The sequence below is a fragment of the Ascaphus truei genome, unplaced genomic scaffold (assembly GCF_040206685.1).
Source record: "Ascaphus truei isolate aAscTru1 unplaced genomic scaffold, aAscTru1.hap1 HAP1_SCAFFOLD_2961, whole genome shotgun sequence".
Lineage (NCBI taxonomy): Eukaryota > Metazoa > Chordata > Amphibia > Anura > Ascaphidae > Ascaphus > Ascaphus truei.
The window spans coordinates 1-20,873 of record NW_027455924.1 but is presented as its reverse complement, the minus strand read 5'-3'; the positions used below and the strand labels follow the sequence as shown (position 1 = coordinate 20,873).

Genomic DNA, 20,873 nt, shown 5'->3' with positions numbered 1-20,873 from the left:
ACACACACACACACACACACACACACACACACACACACACACACACACACACACACACACACACACACACACCTATCAGAAGCCGAGCAGCTGTTACTCTGCAGATAACATCACCCTTCTGTACAATGAATGAGAGCTCATTACAAGGGAATCCATGCCACCGCACCCCCCATCACTTAGAGGGCTGCCATATTCCCAGGTGATATGTTAGGGCCGCTCTCACCTGCAGCCCTCTGATCTCCTTCAGTGGGGCACCTCAACCCGGCCGGAAGCGGAAACCTGTGCAGCCCTCTCTGATGACGTTTATAAAAAGCGTGTGCGAAATCACACAGGGGGTAACCTTGCCGGTGCCCAAGGAGCTTGTATATCACCGCAGCATGTATCCAATCAGCGCCGAGGACACCCAGAGCGAGGCCTGCAACACAAACACCCCTCCGTTATGACGTCTGTCACCCAGTCCACCAATCAGACCTGCGCTTGCTGGCTGAGCGGCGCCATCCTATGGCAGGTCTTGTTGGTGCGCTGCGGCTTCGTTGTCAGGAAGGAGCTGGTGTGAGTGAGGGTGACAGGGAAGCGGCGCGGACATGTCCGGGGCTCCCGGAGCCTTCCCCGGCGGTGGCAGCAGCAGTGCGTGAGGCGGAGTGAGGTAACGAAGGAGGATGAGGGAGCCCTTCTCACCCCCACCCAGAGACAGCGCCACGTACAGACTGACACACACGGGGAATCGGCTGCCCTGACAGAGGAAAGAGGGGTCTTATTCATTGATATATACGCATTTCGTTCCAAATAATACGTGTGCATGTACCACTCTGCAGCAGGACATGTAGGTACTGTAGGACACATTATTCCATTATATGCATACACCTCTGCAACACGCATCTGGTTGAGATATATATATATTTTTTGTGCAAGGCACAGATAGGTAGGGACATATAGCCCTGCAGCACAAATTTAGGTAGGGGCAATTATTTCGATTTTTTTGTGTAGCCCCCCCTGCCAAAGTTACAGTAAATGTAATACACCGCCAGGTAGGACCCATTGCTAAACTCCTATCTCCTTTATTCCAACTCCAGTATAACCCTCCTGCAACACACATGTAAGTGACGATTTCCTGATGTCAATATGTATCTAACTTCCTCACAGAGGTACTCGAGGGCATCCCTTGCCCATGGATATTCTTACTTATTCCAGTCTCTAGATCACTTCTGCAGTCCACTTCTAGATAGGATCCATGTGTAATTCGGTTTCATTTAATCGCATTTACATATATAAGCACTGTAACACATCTAGGTGGGGCCCTTTTTATTTCATTATTTATATATAGATGTTTATTGTGAGAGTTACATGCAGTGCAATTCTAAAGGGCCCATGGGCACCTTTAATCTAAATCATGTAATCAATTTACACCTACATAGAGCCTGTGGCCAGTCTAACTTATTTAATGCTTTATTTTTTTATTTTATTCTGCTGCAAAATGTGATATCAGGAAAGTCAGACAGTGAAAGGGTTAATGAATTGCAAGCTCCTTGGCAGTGATATTCATTATGTTCAGTTACAGTAGGTAATAAGATACTTACTGAGATACAGCCTGCAGCTGTGCATGAAGGAGGAGGAATGCCCTTGGGCTGTAGAAGGAAGGTTGTTGTTTGAGAGACATACAAATCTTAATTTACCTTTTCAATGGAGAAGGTACTGTGTTATCCACTCCACCGAGGATGGTGAAAGATAAATCTGCCTTTCCCAGCAAAGTCACCAAACATCACTGACTGCAAAGAAAAGTTTAGATGACAGACAGGGAGTTAACATGGATTGATGTGGGATCACTGGCTGCCAGTTTACAGCTACAGCGTGGTGCTGGGATGATGGCAAAGTAATAATAAACTTCTATTTTTTGAATGAGCCAGGAGGAGATTATTTATTTAAAATTCTCATTGTCTCTGCAGAGGCTCAGAAAACCACTTCAGTTAATTTCAGCAGAGCCCTGAATTTTTTTTTCAACAGATGCTGTAAACGCTTGCTCATGTTGAAGATGCCACATTGAGAGGTGAGTGTGCATGAACCCAACAGTGGGGTTGCCCTCTAAATTCAGACCTGGTGTGCTTGCTGCCTTATTCAATGCAGTTGCCAACCTGTGGTAGAAAATACACAGATGCTATTTGTGTGATGAATTACATGACTCTCAAATGAGGGATGTGTCACAGATTAGTTGCATCTCACAAAACCCTGCTGCTTTCGTGCTGTGTCCTTCATTGTCCTTGTTCCGTGAGGTAAAGAAATGTTGGTGAGCAGTAAAAGATATGTTCTTTTACATTTTAATTTTTAAACAAATCTCCAGTGCTATTCTGGGAAGCGTACTATTGGGCACAATGTTGCTGTTTTCTGCCTGCTTTAAATTATTTGTTTTATATGTTGATGGTCAGGTTGAAGCTCTTTAATATTTGTCATTTTGTACATTATAATGAAGCTGCATGTCTAACCTGTAACTTTGCGTACAACACCATGTTTGTGCATGTGCAGACACCTAGATGGCTAATTGTCGTACAGATTTGTTGACATACTTATTTTTCATTTTTCTAGTATTCTTTTCCTGTTAATCACCTGTCTTGGCATGTTTATATTGGTGTGCATTTGTATAACAACATTAACTTCCGTTTTATGGTAGATATTTATTGATTGGGCTTATGCTGTATGGTATTTGGACCAAAATGCAATTTGGCTTAAAATTGACAATTATTTTGACAATTACTTATCGGCTCCATTTATTTTCAGTGCCTTGATTGCTCAAATTAGATTGTAAGCTCTGTGGGGAAGATATTCATTGTCTGTATTCTCTTGTATAGTAGGCTGAATCGTGTTAGTGTTTTTTAAACATTAGAAGATGTAAGTGTACATAAATGTACAAGTTTTTGTGTCTGTGAGTTCTCTTCCTTTACGTGTTTCGACATTACATAGCATCACTTTGTCAGAGTCTCGTTGCACAACTTTATAAGGTTAGTTGTAAAGGGATGAAAAGGCAAGCAGATTTTGTTGACCAAGTTCCCCAAAAGCAAAGCATGCAATAATAGCACAGTTCAAATGTAATTGCATGAAACCTTCTAATTGTCTGTTACTTCCATGAGCGGTGACGCAGAGCATAATAACATGGTGATAACAGAATCTGTGACCTATGACCGTTTCTGGTTACTAGATGCAGCCGGGTTGTTGCTGTGGTATTTATATGCTGATAGATTTTGGCAATTAGGCTCTTGAATATTTTACGGTCTAAAGTGACTTATGAATGAGCTGTTTCTGGGCCAAACTAATCTGCTTCCTAGCTGCCCTCGCTCAACTTCAGCTGGGCAGTACCCACAAAATATTTTTTTGTGAGCCACAAATGGAACAGTGTATTTAGCTTAGAAAAGTTAAACAAAAACGATTTGTTTAAGGCAGTAGTTTGTGTCTGGGGTACCTACCGGACATACATGAATACTGACTGACTGCACATTTCCAGCCTTCCGAAGATGATTCTGAATATGTTTTTAGATGATCTAAAACATGTCCCTTTTCCCCTTGCAGTGTAAACAATGCCTGTAGTACTTGTATGGCCCCTAAGGACAATTACAAAGGTTATTCTCGCCTTCAAACAAAAATTGTAGGAAAAAAAAACTAGCTACTGTATTTTGTTTTACTGGCTATGATAACCCTTTAATATAGCTTTTGTTGTAAACATGGTCCCTTATAACAAATTGCAAATCAGCAGCAGATGCAAGTGACACCTTTTTCATTGGAATAAAACAGCAGACTCTTTATTAGCTTTTCCGATTGAATTCCTCGATTCTTAATATACACTGTTGTGTATTCCTAACCACATCGACTTCTCTAATGCCTCATTGCAATTTTATCCACACTCGCCACCTTGCAATCTTGTCAAGAAGTTTCGAGTTTCGTTCGCTCTAAGTGAAGGAGCGGAAGGTACACGCACATATCTCCGAGAAGTGTGGCAATACAATCATGTTGTGTAATGAAGCCAATAGGTCACAAAAAATAGCATGATGCTATCTGGATTCCAGCCACATTTCTGCAGTTTGCAAGCACTGCCTTGAAACCACTATTGATCCAGATCATTTTCAAAGTCATCATTCAGTGTTTCAAACCAGGGCTTTCTGGTACCTGGCAGAAGGAATTCCTAGGCTGGATAGGTGAGGTTTGTTTTAGATGATGCACTGTTTTCTTGTATTTCTTTTTAGTGCGTCGTAAAATAACGTCTTGTATATTTTTTACGACAAATCTGTTTTTATTTGTTATTTTATGGCGATGTGTTCAACAATTATTGCAGGAAATATCAGGTTAATTCATGTTGCTGAGGTGGCTTCAGCTTTTCAGTGCTCCTGTGTTGTATGGTATCCGTGACATGAAGGTCACAGGCTTAAACCCCAGCAGGCTTTTACCTTTTTATAGACAAAATGAGCACTTATATTAAAGCCGACGTTTATGCGTGGAGGAAATGTATACACTTGCTTATTGAAAATGAGTTTGCTGTTCTGTACAGTGGAACCTGGCTGTTCTATTCACTTCTAGTTTGGTTAAAGGAGCAACCCTGTTAATTTCAGCTTCGGGTACCTCCTGCTTTTCTGATATACTTACTTCCATAGGTATTGTCGGTAGCAGCTCCACAGGTTTAAAGGCCCTGGTCACGTGGGCCAATAGGAAACCGCAAGGGGTGACGTCACAGCTTCCTATTGGCCCGCGGGATATTTAAGATGCCATTTCGATAGCCCCATACAGCCCAGCCAGACCTGCTACCATCAGTATCTTGGGAAGCAGGGGTTCCCTGGAGCTGAAATTAACACAGCTCAACTCTGGAGAACCCCTGCTTCAATTATATATATTTATTTGCTGCTGCTGCTGTGAGCACAATCCTCTTTATATACACTTATCTTTTTTTTATATATATATAATATATATAAATACATAATATAATATATATAATACATGAACAATAACATGAGTTTATATAGCGGCAAATGTGGGCATATATACAAATGACATTTATACTGTGTTCATTTTTAAAATTCCCATTTTAGAAGTGACATACATTTTTATTAGTTCAAGAAACCACTAGTTGGAATGTTTCACCACACCAATCGGTGACAAAGGTGCAAGAGCTTACAGTCTAATACGTGGGGATGGATGGTGGGTGGCTGTAGGTATGTGTCTAAGATTAAAGAATGACCTAGTGAACTCAGCAGTTGGGTTATTTCTCTCCCCCTTTTCCATCTTGGGCTGACAGATGTCTTTTCAGGAAGGAGATGAAGCGCATTGTATGCCGAGGTCAGGAAGGGTTTAATCAAATAAGATTGTTAGAATACAAAAGATACAGGAATAAAGGGCCATATTTAGCATTATTTTCATCTTGGCATTATTATTTTTTAAATCTGTATATATATATATATGTAATGAGACCCATGTGAAGTCTGTCATGTGAATTTCCGTTGGTTATTACTGCGGGTACATGAGTCTTTAGTGTTCTCTGTTCTGTGACAGAGATAAAGGCTGCTCCATCTGTGTCTAGCTGATGTTATTCCATATTTGTTATTTAGCCTTAATCCTTTTTGCTGCCAAAGGGTTCTGAAAGGCATTAAAGGGTTAACGATTCAGCTTCATATCCCAGTGTCTCCATTGTAGTGTTTTCTTTACTATGCATACTGTGTCTACTGCAAGCTAAACCCATGTCTTATCTCCTGCATTGCATACATACATGCCAGTCATGGTCCCAGTGACGTTCATGGGCTCAGAGTTGCATATATTACAGATGCCGCCAAGCATTTTACACACTGCATACACCATCATTTCTCTGTAGAAAAAAAAAACAACTTTTAGTACAATTCCTGCTATTTGATTTACACATGAAAAAGGGATGGCGAGTAGCATGAGATGCCTTTTCATGCACCATCTTCCTTTGTGTAACCATTGGGAAACAATGAGGCTTCCATGCTCAATTTATATCTTCTGACATTTGGACAGAAGAATCCTGGGGTGACTCAGTCTGCCAAGGTGACTGTAGATTGTTCCGCTGCATGACGGGTGAAACAAAATATTTGGTTTCATGTTGGTACGTATGGGCTTTTTGACGGCCCATTCCTCTCCAGGCTGTGTGTTATTGTTACACTAGTATTAGAACGTAGAGTGTAGTCCTAATTTAAGAACAGCCACATCAGGGGTCTGCTTTGAGTTGTGAAGCTTTATGTTGCCTTCGGCACTCTGACGCTTTACACCCATGCATGTATTGGTGTACACTTGTCAAGACAGAGCTGTAACTTGCTTTGGGAGTTGGGATGGTTGACAGCTGTAAATAGGAGGCCTCTCGACATGCCAGATTTGGAAAGGAACAGCATGGCCATGTTGTGTCTCACCATCTGTTGAGTGAATACAGAGGGGTCAGCTGTCTTCAATAGGAACAGTGCATCTAGCATTTCACCACTATTGCTATCTTTTTGGTAAGATTAGAACCGCTTGGCCCATTTAGTCTGAAATTGTATTCTCCCATTTTTTAATTCTGACCCAGATATTCCTCTTAAGTAACCATTTGAATTCCCTAATACCATTCATCTTTCTGATAATTTTGTTGGTCATTTAGGGCAAAGCGGTGCTATGTTGTGCATGGGCAGTATGATGCTTTGCGACTTAGCAACGTTTAGTAAATTTGGCTCTTAATAGTTTCTTCTGCCACCTTTTGTCTGGGTGGCTGTTTATGCATTCACAACGCTTTTAAATGCAGAATTGCTTTATTACATTTCCTCTAAATCTTCTCCTACAGTATATGAAAATAATCTTTCTGCTATTACGGTATCTGAACTGGGAGTTATGAATTGGGGTTTTATTACTGGATGGCAACCCGATTTACAGTAATAATTCAGGTGTTAGAGGGAAGTTTTACTTCAGAAATTCTCAGATGAGAGGGTGATACTCTTCCTGAAGTGTCACACCCTGGCCACGTCATTAATGTTTGTAGAGGCGAGAGGTACATATGAAAACACCATTCCTTTGCTTACACTACAAGAGCTAGTCTGTTTCTACCAATGGACCAGTTTGCTGTTCTTGGCATTGAACCATGTCACTCAGTTTACTCTTTACATGAAGTGACCAGAACAAGTGAAAGAACTCTTTGAGCAGCACAGCCCCCATAAATAAAGCATCAGTTGGGGAGGTTTCCTTTAGTTTTGGTACCATGGCAGTGCTATATAATATGCACTCCAGCCAATCTAAACATAGAAAAGACCCGCTACATATCCATTTCTGCTTTTACTTTATCATTTCATTACAGCTCAAAGACTTTCAAAGTAACTTCATGAAACCAGATCTGTCTTCCATTCTTTGTTCTTCGCAGATAGCAATGATGTCTTGTGTATTCATTTTGTTCCCTACAGAGCAGTAACAGGAGAGTAACTACTTTTAAATGTGGCGTTAGTGAAGTTTTATTTTGCACTTTTAACGTCTGACATGCTAACAAAGATACCTTCAACTAGTTCATCTAATTAAGTGTGTGTGTGTGTGTATATGTATATTTAAACATGAACAATAACATGAGTTTATATAGCGGCAAATGTGGGCATATATACAAATGACATTTATACTGTGTTCATTTTTAAAATTCCCATTTTAGAAGTGACATACATTTTTATTAGTTCAAGAAACCACTAGTTGGAATGTTTCACCACACCAATCGGTGACAAAGGTGCAAGAGCTTACAGTCTAATACGTGGGGATGGATGGTGGGTGGCTGTAGGTATGTGTCTAAGATTAAAGAATGACCTAGTGAACTCAGCAGTTGGGTTATTTCTCTCCCCCTTTTCCATCTTGGGCTGACAGATGTCTTTTCAGGAAGGAGATGAAGCGCATTGTATGCCGAGGTCAGGAAGGGTTTAATCAAATAAGATTGTTAGAATACAAAAGATACAGGAATAAAGGGCCATATTTAGCATTATTTTCATCTTGGCATTATTATTTTTTAAATCTGTTTTCTGATAACTTGCAGCAGTTTGGTTTGCAGGGCGTTTCGGACTTCTCCTGAATAGGAGGTAAAGAAACTTGGTGAAATATTTTTAGGCGCCGACGCCTTTCTCCCCAAGTCAATATGGCAGGAAGTTGGGCAATGCACTGTTATTTCCTATTCAAGGGAATAGAAGATATCTCAGACAGGCCTGGAAATCTGTCTTTCTCCATCATCTCTTCGCATACAGTGCTTCCACTGCAGCTAGGGGTTCTCGGTAATGGCATGCAAATGAGCACACAGTGTCACCTTTTGCTTCTTGTCTGTTTTAACACGGGGCCCTATAAGCGTATGCCTGCTATAATGCACAGCTTTTCAGCAGAGCCTGGGTTACAGAAGTGCATAGCCAGTAAACCTACTCACAGACCGCTATTTCCAACTTGGGTTTCATCAGTGTGAGTGAGGGTGGTTACTGGCTCTGCAATGTGAAGCTGGTAATGGTTACAGCTCTTGAATTGTATCTGATGCTTCATTAACTATGCATATCTCACTATACTAAAGAGAGCTTGGTGTATCTTGTTGCTATAAAAAAAAATTTGCTTGGATTTTTAATTCCTTTGCAATTTTGAAATGTAACAGAAATTTTGCAGGCCCCTGTGTGAGCGATGGGGTTATAAAAGGCCACAGTAATGTTTTCCCAAAAACTGCTTTTGTAGAAGTCCCCATCTAACCATAAGAACAATAGTATACATTGTACTTTGCATGATATTTGCTATTGCTTTTTTCAGAGAGATTTCCAGACGTATCTGGAACGAGAGAAAATTGTAGCCGGGATGTTGCATGTCTTGGTGCTTCTACTTTTGGATTTATAGTATATCAGGGCTCTTTAACTAGTTCACCAAAGGGGCCAGATTAGGAAACATTAAGGATAAGAGGCACAAGCTTGTTGCAATGTTGTTTTAGGTCCATTTTAAAGACTTGGAAATCTCTGTATTTCAACATTTTGCATGCATATATAACATTTGTACCATATATATTTACCTTTACCTTAACTTACAAGCGAGTTTCAGCGTGAAAAACTGCACTTGGCTGCCTAAGCAACTAGTATGAGATAAGCAGAGAGTCTAAGACCCACATCAAGACCCTTCACGGGCGCCAGTTGAAGAGCCCTGCAATAAATAGCATTTTTCACCCTTTACAATGTGGCTTGCAGCTAGTAAAAGACTTCACAGTCAAATGGGTATTGATGTTTTAAAATGGTTTGAATTGAAAGGCTTTCTGAAGGTTAACACACTTCGTTAAATAATTACCATAGATTGGGAACCACCAGGTGATAGTTTTTGTAGTTTATCCACATCATGCATTCATTTCCTTATTTGTATTGCATACATTTTTTTTGCATTAACCGTTTGAGTGCCATGGGGTCAAGAAGGCCATGTGACTGCCGTCACTGATGATGGAAGGGGAGGAGTCATCAGTTCACTTCGAGTCGAGTGCAGGACTCGATCTGCTTTAGCAAAATGAGCAGGATTTTTGGACATGGCTACTGCATCATAGGGCACCCAAGGTGCCAGACCCCATGCGGATGTAGCTATGTCCTGGGCCGCTCAGAGGGTTAATAGGTCTGTCGAGCAACAAGATTTCTTTAGCCATAGCTGGTGTCCATAATCGAGAATTGCGGGCGCGGGGTTGCACTTTTTCTTAACCTTTTTGCTGTCAGAGGGGTCAGCAAAGTCTTCCTCTGGCAGTGAAAAGATTCAAATAAGGCTTAAAAGTTTGTGTGGGGTTAGTATGTGCTTTTAGGCTCTGATCAGCAAGATTGCTGCAGACACGTCTTTGCTGAAATTGTTATGAAACAGTTCTGTGAGGAAGCAGGCATAAACTTATAAGGTTCCATGTTAAAATGGATGAAGTAAAGAGTGACTCTCTGTGCTCATTTGCACGTGATTACCCAGAATCCCTGGCTGCAGTGGAAGCACTGTTTGCTAAGCGATAATGGGGAAAGACAGGATTGCAGACCTGTCCGAGACATGCAAAAATGCACCACAATTGGTATTTTTATTTGCTGTGAAGAAGCACAAATGTGCACAATTCCTTAAGATTTCCAACACAAAAGCCTTGATAATGAATCGCTGCAAAGCGGTATGTGATGCAGCCTCGCTCTTGCGCTGGCCACATAATTCTTCAAAGCAGAACAGGGTTAACACATCCTGTTTCTTTGTATCAGCCTCTGCTTTCGATATAAAGTACGCTGACAATGCATCCGGCCCATCTTGGTTATGTCCTGTTAATTCCTCAAACATTAACAAAGAGATAATAACCTCCTAATCACAAACTAAGTATATTGGCAGCATGGCAAAGAATGTGACAGTGACAGCTTTGCAGATATGCTACAAGCCCGTCCTACCTGTCTCACTTATCAGGAGGTTCCTCTTAATCCAGAAATTGTCTTTCATCTGCATGATAAATTACAGCTTTGTGGTAGTAAAGAGCCCAGTTTTATTAAAGCCGAAGGAGGAAGTTAGTGGAAAAGTCACCGCTTTTTTGGGCTGGGTCACTCAATGCAAATGCCACTGCAAGCTCTCCTTGTGAATATGGGCAAGTCACTTAATTTCTCTGTGTCTTAGGCACTGCAACCTAGACTGTAAACTCATTGTGCCTACAAAAATCTATGTACAGCGCTGCATACACAGTCAGTGATCACTTGTGTTATATATTGTAGCTATAGATCTACTTGAGATTACAGTGAGTGAGTGCGTGTGTGTGTATGTCTCTGTGTGTGTGTATGTCTCTGTGTGTGTGTGTGTGTGTTCGTTTAGAAAATGGCTGCACCCTCTGCGGTGAGCGCCCTATAGAGGGTGTCCGTGCTAGATAAAAAAAGGGGGGAATCTAACAGGAAAAAATGAGCAAAACAGATATTTATTCATAAAACACACGGTTACCCGAAGTTTGTCTCCTCCTCTTAAGGTTGGGTAACCGTGTGATTTATGGGTCATTTAAACACTTTTTGCAATTTGAATACTTGGTGTCTCTTTTCTATTTTCTCTTAAGCAGAATGAGAGAGAAACTGTCTCGGCTTTATTACAAGATACTCCATCTTGTGTTTCTCACAGTAACTGTTTTAAACGGCTTAAAATTAGATTTGATTTTTTTTAATGCTACTCCCAAAGTTTTACGGTGTTTATGTGAAACTAGTCTGTAGCACCACATAGCATCGTGAATTTGCAGCTATTCCATCTTTCAGAGATGTACCAATAAGAATATTTCAGTAATGACAAAATATTTTCTGCAAGGGGGGGGGGGGAAGCTACACTTGGTCAGAAACTTATGTTTAAACCACGTTGCAGTTTTATGTAGGCAAATGGGAAACCCTCCTGTTAGGCCTGGGACATAGTGGTTTTAAGCTCGCTGAGGCGGGCTGAGCTGTGCTGAGCAGATGCACAGAGCCCCTGCATCTGTCATCAGCGCGGCTATAGTTTCTCCCTCCGCATGCGCGCTGATGCGTGCGGAGACTGAGAAACTTTCCCGAGACAGGCAGTTTTGAAATTTGCCGCTCCGGGAAGCGGAGGAGCGGTCACGTGACCGCTCCCATCCAATGGGATCGGAGGGACTAGCCCCACCCCCAGAGCGCGCTCACTGCCTCGCCTGCAAGGACAGGGAAAAGCCCCATTTTGGAGCAGGCGAGGCAGAGCAGGAGCGCGGCTCAGTGCTGTTTGCTCCTCTGTCCCAGGCCTTAGTGTAGTTTAGCATTTACTCAAATAGCTTGTAATTATAAATAAAAATATTAGACGTACCCCTCTAAATTATAACAGTCTGTGTTTAATTGTACACTTTATCTCTGTGGGAAAGACACAGCCACCTTCCTGTTATTGGAAGTCTCCCTTGTTGGGAAAGAGATTGTTGAGAAATTTTGTAGGTGTTCTGTTCATTACAAGATTGTTACTACACCCCCCCCCCCCCCCACCAAAAAATGGTTTATGGCAGAACTACCAGCCTCCATGTCTTCGGTTGGCATAGTTAAGTGGGTACCAGCAAAAACAATAGTATATTTGTAGTACCTGATTCAGATATAGTGGTAAGTAAATGTAGGCAAACCGTGTAATGTGTTAATGTCATTGATACTTGCGTAGTAATGTTAACCTATTTAATAAGCCTGCGTGTTCGTCAGCAGCTCGTCTTAAAAGTTAGAATCGCCCTTGCACCTAAAACAAAGAGCAAACCAGAAAACATGCATCCCTTTCTTTTCGCAGAGTCCTGCGTGCATTGTAATGTTTAGTTTGTGCTCTGCCTGTCCCTGCTGCCTTCTAACTCATGTTGACCATAGGAGGGATATTTTATATTTGATTAAAGGGAGTTAGTCATTGGCAGCTGCAGTACTGGAGGGATCCTGTTTTAGTGCTCTGGTTTTTTGTATATATAGAGCAGTGGTTATTGACCCTTTTTTGAGAAGGGATACCCCTGCTCTTCAGACCTCACTCATCGCCTGTCCTCGCTTACACCCACGACACCTCTACCCTCTCTACACACTCCAAATTCACCCACCCACACCATACTCTGCCTTTTATTTCATGTACTTCACAGTTATCCCCTCCTCACACGGCACACTCTGTCTTTATTACCATTCACCCCCCCCCCCCCACCACCAAAGCTCTAACATCCCTCTATTCCCTGCACAAAGCCATCACACACCCACCCCTCAGAAACTCAGCCATCACACTCAGCCCTCTTTCCCTCTTTCTAACCATTTTCCCACACACCTCAAACATAGCTGCTTAGCGGGCGCACCCTGAGCTGTCTGGAGATGAAGTCTTCTCTCTCTCTTCCAAGCGGCACGGGAGGTGCCCGCTCAGTTTTTCCCCAGGGGGTGGTGGCTCCCCTAGGAGAGTCGGGGGACATCAGGGTTACCCTGCACTCTGGTTGAAAAACACTACTTTAGAGAGATGAACGTTGGTGTGCTGAGATTGGGTAGTCATATATTATGTATCATGACAGCTTTTTCATTTTGATGGTGTATTTATATTTGGATCTAAATAAAGTTTTCAAGAGGCAATCCAAGCGGCACTTAAAATATATACTTTAAAAAAAATATATATGCAGCCTTTGATTACCTTTATTGAATGACCTAAGTGCCGATCGATTCGTTCTCCTGTGATCGATCAGCAAAGACCCTGCTTTACAAAATAGCTGCATTTCCATTTCTATCATTCCTTCAGTCAGTGTAACTCAGCAGCTACAATGTTTAAATTACTAAGGGTAACATTATCTATTATTACAGTTTGCAGCTCAAACTGCTGGGAATATTGGCAACAAATGATCACAAACAGGAAAGTGTTGCAAAGATCTTGCACTGTTGGGGAAGTGGGCTAACGCCTGCTATACAACTCAAGGGATGCTCATTATATTATCTCTTATTAAGAGATTAATGGAAAAAAAATGAAGTATTGTCTAATACTACAGAACTGATTTATTTTTAAAAAACCACACGTGTAGGAGATTAAACGGAGCAATCCATGCACTGCTGCTTTCATAATACTGCACTCCCATAGTTTACAACTGGTTGGTAAATACTTGGTTTAGACTAATTGTTTTCTTAACCTTCACATACGACCACGCAGTGGCTCACACAATGACGTCCAGTTCAACGTGGCTTTGCCAAATGGATTGGCGTGAAAACAATGCAAGTCAGTCAGTGCACAGGCTCTGCTGGTTTAGCTGGGTGTACAGGGTCAGAGTTTGGATATCCCGGGTGCTAGGGTTTTGCAGTAGGAAGAATTGTTCATTGTCGGCAGCGTAGTCCATGGAAGCGTTTGCGGAGGAAAGTTCAGTGCAGTTCTAACGGTATTTACATTTCTGTTTGTGCCTTAGCGACTGGGGTACCTTGTAACAAAAGTATTTTGGACGTTGCAGGCCTTTTTAAAGCAAAGATATTATACTGCCAAAAGAAATTTGCTACAGAGGAACAAAGGGAAACTAGAAACAACCTGTTTCCAGCATTCTGTATTAATTTGGCATCATTCTACTGCAGGCAGATGAGCTCCCCCGTTGATTAGGTGCCTTCATTAAAAACATTGTACGCCATTATATTGCATGTTTGCCTCGGTGAAAATAAACACATTTGCAAATACAGATGCTGCGATAACTATTAACTGCTACTGAAGCGAAACATCACAACCGGATATAACAGCTCTCCAGCATACGCACTGTTTGTGTTTCCAAAATGGCAAACGTGTAATTAAAGCAGCAATTCATGTTGAGTGTCCTTGTTGAGTGAACTTGTTCCAACGTAAAACAGGAACATGACTAGACTTTTCCATTTTGTAAGGATTGATCTCTTGAAAACACCAGACATTTATTGGAGTTCGAAACGGTTTCAGCTATGAACTGGCAAGTCTGTATGTCAAGGTCACCTTGAAGTCTCAAAGCGGAAATCCAAGCAGCCGTTTTTGTGTTCGTTTTTACATAGGATAGAAGCAGGGGTTCCCCAGGGCTGAACCCCATTAATTTCAGCTACGGGACCTCCTGCTACTAGAGATACTTTCCTCCGTAGGGGGTGCTGGTAGCTGCTCCGACTCAGTAGCTGGGTTCATGTAATGGCGCATTTTCAAAGCTCTTGAGTTCTGCCAGCCAATAAGAAGCCGGGGTGTAATCTGATGCCGCTTCCTATTGGCTAACGCAAATCAGGAACTTTAAATTTTGCTGAGAAACCGGCACCACCTTTTTGGATTTTTTTTTTTTTAAACGTCCTACTTTGATTGCTCCTTTTAACAAAGAAATTGAAAGCCAATGAAAAAAAAAAAGTTGTCCCCCTTAGGCTGCTTACTATTCTATCTACTTCGAAACCTCAAGTGTATTACCTTCAGTGAAAGAGTGATGGATCCATGGAACAGCCTCCCAGCAAAGAATAACTTCCTCATATTTTCCATGAGCTTCTTTTCGTTCGGGGTGAAGGAGTAGCTCAGTGGTAATGTCACTGCTTTTATAAAGTGGGTGAACCTAGGTTTAATGCCAACATCAGCTCTTCTTGGGCAACTCATTTCATCCCCCAAAATTAGATTGTACACTCATCAGGGCAAGGACTCATACCTGCAACAAAGACTAGAATAGCACCGCATGCATAGCAGTGCTATATAAAAATTTATATAAACTAGTGGAATTACCCAGCCTTGCTCGGGAGGGGGGGGGGGGGGGCAGGGGAGAGGGTAAGAGAGACAAAATCTGTCCAAAGTAGAGAGAGTTCAAGGTAATTCTTGAAGTTCTGGCAACACTAACTGTGTGACCCCTACATACCCTTGACCCCCAAACTTGTCTGGACCCGGCTCTAGGCTTGCCTCATTCCCCACGCTCCCTCTAACAATCTCCTTTCTCACTGTCTTGGAACGCCTGTCTCCTCCGCCACCTCCTATCCACCATCCACAATTTCTCTAAGCAAATCAGCCATGGGGTGTTGTACCTGGTAGACTATCTGGCACGTAACATCATACTTGTGATATGATAATGAGTTGCAGACATCTTGTACAGCTGAACCTATGTACGAGAACATACCATAGATCGTTATATTTATACAAAGCTATGGGCCAAACGTACCAAAACCCCTAAGCTCTTCCTTTTGATCCTATTAGATGCCAAGTTTGGTGGCTCTAGGATTAAGCGTCTGGATTTGTATAGCCGGACAAACAAACTAACTTTCTGAATCAGTATAGATCTGTATGTGTATGAAAATGGGAGTACGGAATCGGAGAACGTGTCGGAGCAACGTGGAGAAGAGAGGTTTGTAACAACAGCACTGGAAGATCATTGGGGAGGCCTTCACCCACCAGTGGATTGACAAGGGCTCAAGATTATATAAAGAAAATATATTCTTCTTTTTCTGTTCAGATCATAACATCTTGTTCCAGCCCTATCCCCATCTTTGAATGGATGGTTTCATCCTGCAACGTCTTAATACAATTGATGTATTTAAAGTTTGTATCCTATTCCTCTCCCCCCTCTTTTTTTCAATCTTTTTATTTTTAGCCTAGGTAGGAACGAGAGTTTTGTGGAAGTGATGAGCAGAACCCCGGTAACATTGCAAAGGGGAGAACGGGAGAATTCTCTCATTCGCCAAAGCATGAAGTACACCTTTACAATGGACAATGGTAAAGGAAATAGCTGTAGAATTCTTACCCTCATGGGAGCAGCTGAAATGTTTTTGTTTTTTTAAAAACTATATAAAGCTGTGTACTTTTATCATTGCCCAGGAACGAGGGAACATTTCCCTCCGTGTTAAATATAGCTGTACTAACGGAAAGTAGATTCCTCCCATTGCAGCAGAAAATTGGAAGCTCTCGCAGTGTATATTTCTTCCCTTCTCTAATTCTTTTCTTCCTGGTTCTTATATTAACTCCTTCAATGCGTTGCAAAGCCTGGCCCTTCTGAGTCTAAAGGGGTTAAGTCTTTCCTGCGAATTTAATCAAAGTATGGCTGATTTTAAGTCGCAAGGTATTTTGACTAAGAAAGCCATGGCTTGAGGAAACAGCGCGCATTGAAACAAATGGAGCGTTGTCTGCACTCGGGGGGGCAGGTAATAGGATTTGCCTCTGTAAATCCCCTTAATCCACTTCGGATCAGAACTTGTGCGTCTGTGCTCCTGCTTGTTTGTCAACAGAGCAGAAAATAGCAGCTCACGGAAGCGAGGAGAGCGTAGGTAGTGAGGACAGAGCGAGCAGGTGTAGTGGAGGGCTGCAGGGAATCCGAAAGAGACAAACATACATCACTACTTGAAAAGGACAGTCGGGCAAGTAAGTAGAGCTTGAACTTGCAATATGTGAGGCTCTGTTTACAGGGGGATGGGCAGTTTGTAACCCTTTTCATTACTGGTGACTGGCCTGGAACATGACGTGTATTGATTTGCATCCTGCTGTCTATATATCCTTTGCTCTCTCGTGTGCTATAGTCCTCTAGAGATTCAGGGCCATATAATACTAAGCAGTGCTCGTACTTTAGACCATCCAGCATAGCAGGACTGCAGGGTGTCTCCTGGGGTAACACTGTTTAATAAATATAGCCCACTTGAATGTGACCGTAAGGTGTCTTCCAGCACAGAAGTTTTTGCTACAATAGAGTAGCTCCGCTTAGTAAATCTGGCCCTTTATGGTGTCTTCCAGCATGGAAGGTGTCCCATGGAGTAGCACTGCTTTTGTTTGCTGGTTTGGATGATGAGAGATGGGGAAATTAGTTTGTTTCCTTATTATTGTGTGTTACTACATAGGACTATAAAGAGCATTTATTCAATACAGAAACGTATGAGCTATGAACGCTGGCAATGGTGCTTTGCATTCCTTTGTTTTTCTCAAATACTTTTTTTTTTTTTTTTCTAACTCCTTTTTTAAAATCAGAAAATAAAAATAGAGAAAATACAATGCTGAAACTGGTATGTATGTATATATTTATGTATGTATATATATTTATTGAGTTTTGTGGGGGGGGGGGGAGTACAGAAAACCAAAATTAGGAGGGTGTAAACAATTCTTCACACTTCTCAATACAGTAAGTAATGTACTGTTATAATCTTTGTATATTCACAGATATGTTTACAAGAGGGAATCTGCGTTTACTTTAGCGAAAGGGGATCCCTATTTGATTCTGAGCCTATTTTACTGTAACCTGTGAATATGCTTGTGGGTGGTCTTTCTCTGCAAATCTGAGATTAATCGTGTCGTTTATCCGTAGCCTAGGATTCGCAGAACCCCCTTTAAATGAAGTCCATGGGCGATAATGATTATATTTTTAAAAGCACTTTCATTTTTATGTGTGCTTTCCCCCCATAAAATTGTATGTGTACATATTTGATGCCCACACCACGTTGCAGCATCTTTTAGTCCCAGAATAAGGCCGGAAACATTGTATTTCTCTACAGGGGGTTTATTTACAGGGTTAAATCATACACCAACAGTCACACCGTCCCTTTAAGTCAAAACAAAACAAACCATAAAAATAACACCTATTCTCTTTAGGGAAAACTAACTATTCATGCAGGTTTAGCCCTTACTAACTGGATGTCCAGCTAAGCTGGTTCCCACCCCAAAACAGGTATGATTATATTTAAACATACAGTCTCTGCACACAGCAATATAGTGTTTCTCTTCTCTGTTTGTGTTGGGGCTCCAGGTAGTTCCCTCCTGGACCCTGCGAGAGTTCAGAGAATCCCTCCTCTGTAGTTCCAAGGTTATGGATTGGACGTCCCCTGCTTCAGTGCGGTCTCGCGTCCTTCATTCTTCCTCCTGGGATTCAAACCCAGGCAGTCCCAGCAGACTCCGCAACCACCGTCCAGCGGGTCTAGGGGGCTGTGCTAGCTTTCTTAGCTGGGGAGAACTTTCTCTTTTCCCCCCTTCTCTGAGGAAAAGCAGTCTCTCTCAATGGCAGCTCTCTGTCTTTTAAAACACTTCTGTTCACTCAGGAGTCCAGCCTGATTAGCTGCAGTTGAAGTAGCTTCTTTGGGGAGATTAACTCCCTGTAGCCTGGAAAGCATATGATCTGCCGCACTCCAGCCCATACAGGGACAGTGATTGTATGACAATGTGTACATGTATATATAATTTATAGAGGGTCTACAAAATGCATCCATTAGTCCCAGCAGGGTGGGGGTGGGAGGATTGCAAAGAAACAGGATGCAATGGGTATTTTCACTTTTTTTTTTTGTTCTTTTAACAAAATTAGAGTTTGACTAGATGGAGAACGCTGTGCTTTAGCTGCAGGTTGATTTTTATGGCTTCTAGTGGTGTGTGAATGTGCATGCTGGTAAACTCATGGTTTTAGATAATCTACATTGTTCAGGCCACAGAGCAGGGCAAAACGGTTACCCGTGAAAGATCATATTGCACTTTCATGAAACTGATAGTGCCGATCTGGGCACGGAAGCTCCTATTTTCCTCAGTTGTAGAGTCCCAGTGATATTGCTCTGATCAGCCTTTCAATTGCTCTTCAATGAATAACCCCCACAGTGTGTGTGTGTCTCTATACGTTTCTTTTTAACATTATTTATTAAAATGCCTACAGGATGGCTGTAGACAGTAAAGAGAATAAAAGGGTGAAGTGTGTAGGAGTATTCAGAGTGAAAGGGTAATGCTAATCCTGTTACAGCTTGCAAGTTAAAACATCAAGCCCTGCTGCTAATTTATTTATTCACCCCCCTCCTCCATTTTGTTTACCCAAAACCATGCTATGTTCAGCTTTGGGCTCCTCCCGGTTCCAAAGATACCGACTTGTTAATGTTGAGCAGTTTATAAATAAATAAATACAAATTTCAGTTCCCTCCAGGGCAAACAAAATGGTGCCTTTAATCTTGAGTCCCGTCTGCAACAAAGTCAGTGTTGCAGCTTCCTATTGGATGGCCAATTAAAGCCCTATGAGAAAGCAGGAAGTAATGCCGCTACCTTTACCGGTAGGTATTGGGAACCGGGGGAACGTCAGAGCTGGAAATAGTGAGGTTCAGCTGTGGGGAGCCTCTGGTTCCCATCCTATAAACAAAGGCAGGGGTGGTTAAAATGGCAGGATTACTGCTTTCAGGAAGAAGGTGGAAAACTAACAAGGACATTAAGTCCGAACCTTTAAGTTTGAGTACTTCACTTAAATGGGGTTGCAATAAAGGCTAGATATATTAATCTGTGCTAAAATGTTTGAAAGTATATAACTTCTCTCCTTTTTCCTATCTAGAGATCCGATGATTCCCTTAAATCGACAAATGCATTCCAGACATGAACCCCACCTCCTGCCTCTGCTGTGTATAGAGAACTGACTTCTTTGTAATCCAGGTAAGATGACAAATTCTGCTCTGCACACACTTTCTCATCACTGTCTTGTTTACCTCCCGCACGACACATGCTGGATATATGAACAGAGAGGACTTCTGTCTTTGAGCAATCACGTAACTTTAATATGGAGGTCATATAACATTTGCCCATAACCGCATTTTCACAAGTGAATAAACTAATTAAAATGATTAGAAACTGCAAGGCACTTGCCTTAACCACCCTTTTTACATCCCAAAAGAATTTGGGTGAAAAACACAGAATATGCAAAGATATGTAAAAACAGTCCTTTTTTTTTTTTTTGTCTGCCTAGTTATTCATTAGAAATCATCATAAATTAAAAAAACCTGTGCAACTCCTATATGTGGCATTTTAGTTGTGTCTTTTTAATCTAACCCCTTTAAGAGCCTGTCGGAGTCTTTGGATAGAACAGGGTAAAATGAAAGGAAATAGGCAGTGTTAACATCATTCCTTTAAATACATGTGCCTGCTCCTTGTGCCGTGCAAATTTTCTTTTTCTGCAATTAGATTGCAAAGCACTGAACAATTGTATGTCCATATCTGCGTACATTAATATAACATGTGATCCGGTTTGAAAAATATGTCTGGGTTTGTAAGAAGTGGTTGGATGTTCATGTGTTGTCACCAGTTTCCAGGATGGGCACAGTCATTGTAAGGACCTGTGTAATCCTGTAAATCTTTTGATCTGGTGCATTTGTATGGTGCTGCGTCTGTCACTGGGAAGCTGGAGCGTGACCTCGTGTAATGAAGCGGTTTAGTCTTCAGATCTTAAGAGCACTAGCAGTTCTGATCCCTCAGTTTCAGCACAATGCACTCTGCAAGTTTGCTTGTGAACGCGCCATATGCAGACACCAGACAGAAGGTATCGAAGATCTTGGCCAGAAACCAAAACATATTGTGTGTTCTAGACAGGCTGAAATCCCTCTGTAAGAAAGTTAATACCTTACTTGTAGCCTAACCATTTGCTAAGTATTGCAGAGTGTTTGACTTTGAGCCCTGCTTGCATGCTAGTCTAATTGGGCTCCAAGTCTTTCTTTAGAATAGTATGTAAATTAAAAGCGCGCAACACAGGTAATTCTTATTATGAAGGCGTGCAG

At 41.7% G+C, this 20,873-nt stretch overlaps 1 long non-coding RNA gene across 1 annotated transcript; it reads left to right on the top strand.

The window, feature by feature from the left end:
* Positions 1 to 465: 465 nt before the first annotated feature.
* LOC142483106 (uncharacterized) lies at positions 466 to 20,833 on the top strand. The gene is made up of 3 exons (XR_012797233.1): positions 466 to 646; positions 2,002 to 2,044; positions 19,661 to 20,833. It is a non-coding gene; the product is annotated as an uncharacterized LOC142483106 (long non-coding RNA).
* The last annotated feature ends 40 nt before the right edge of the window (positions 20,834 to 20,873 follow it).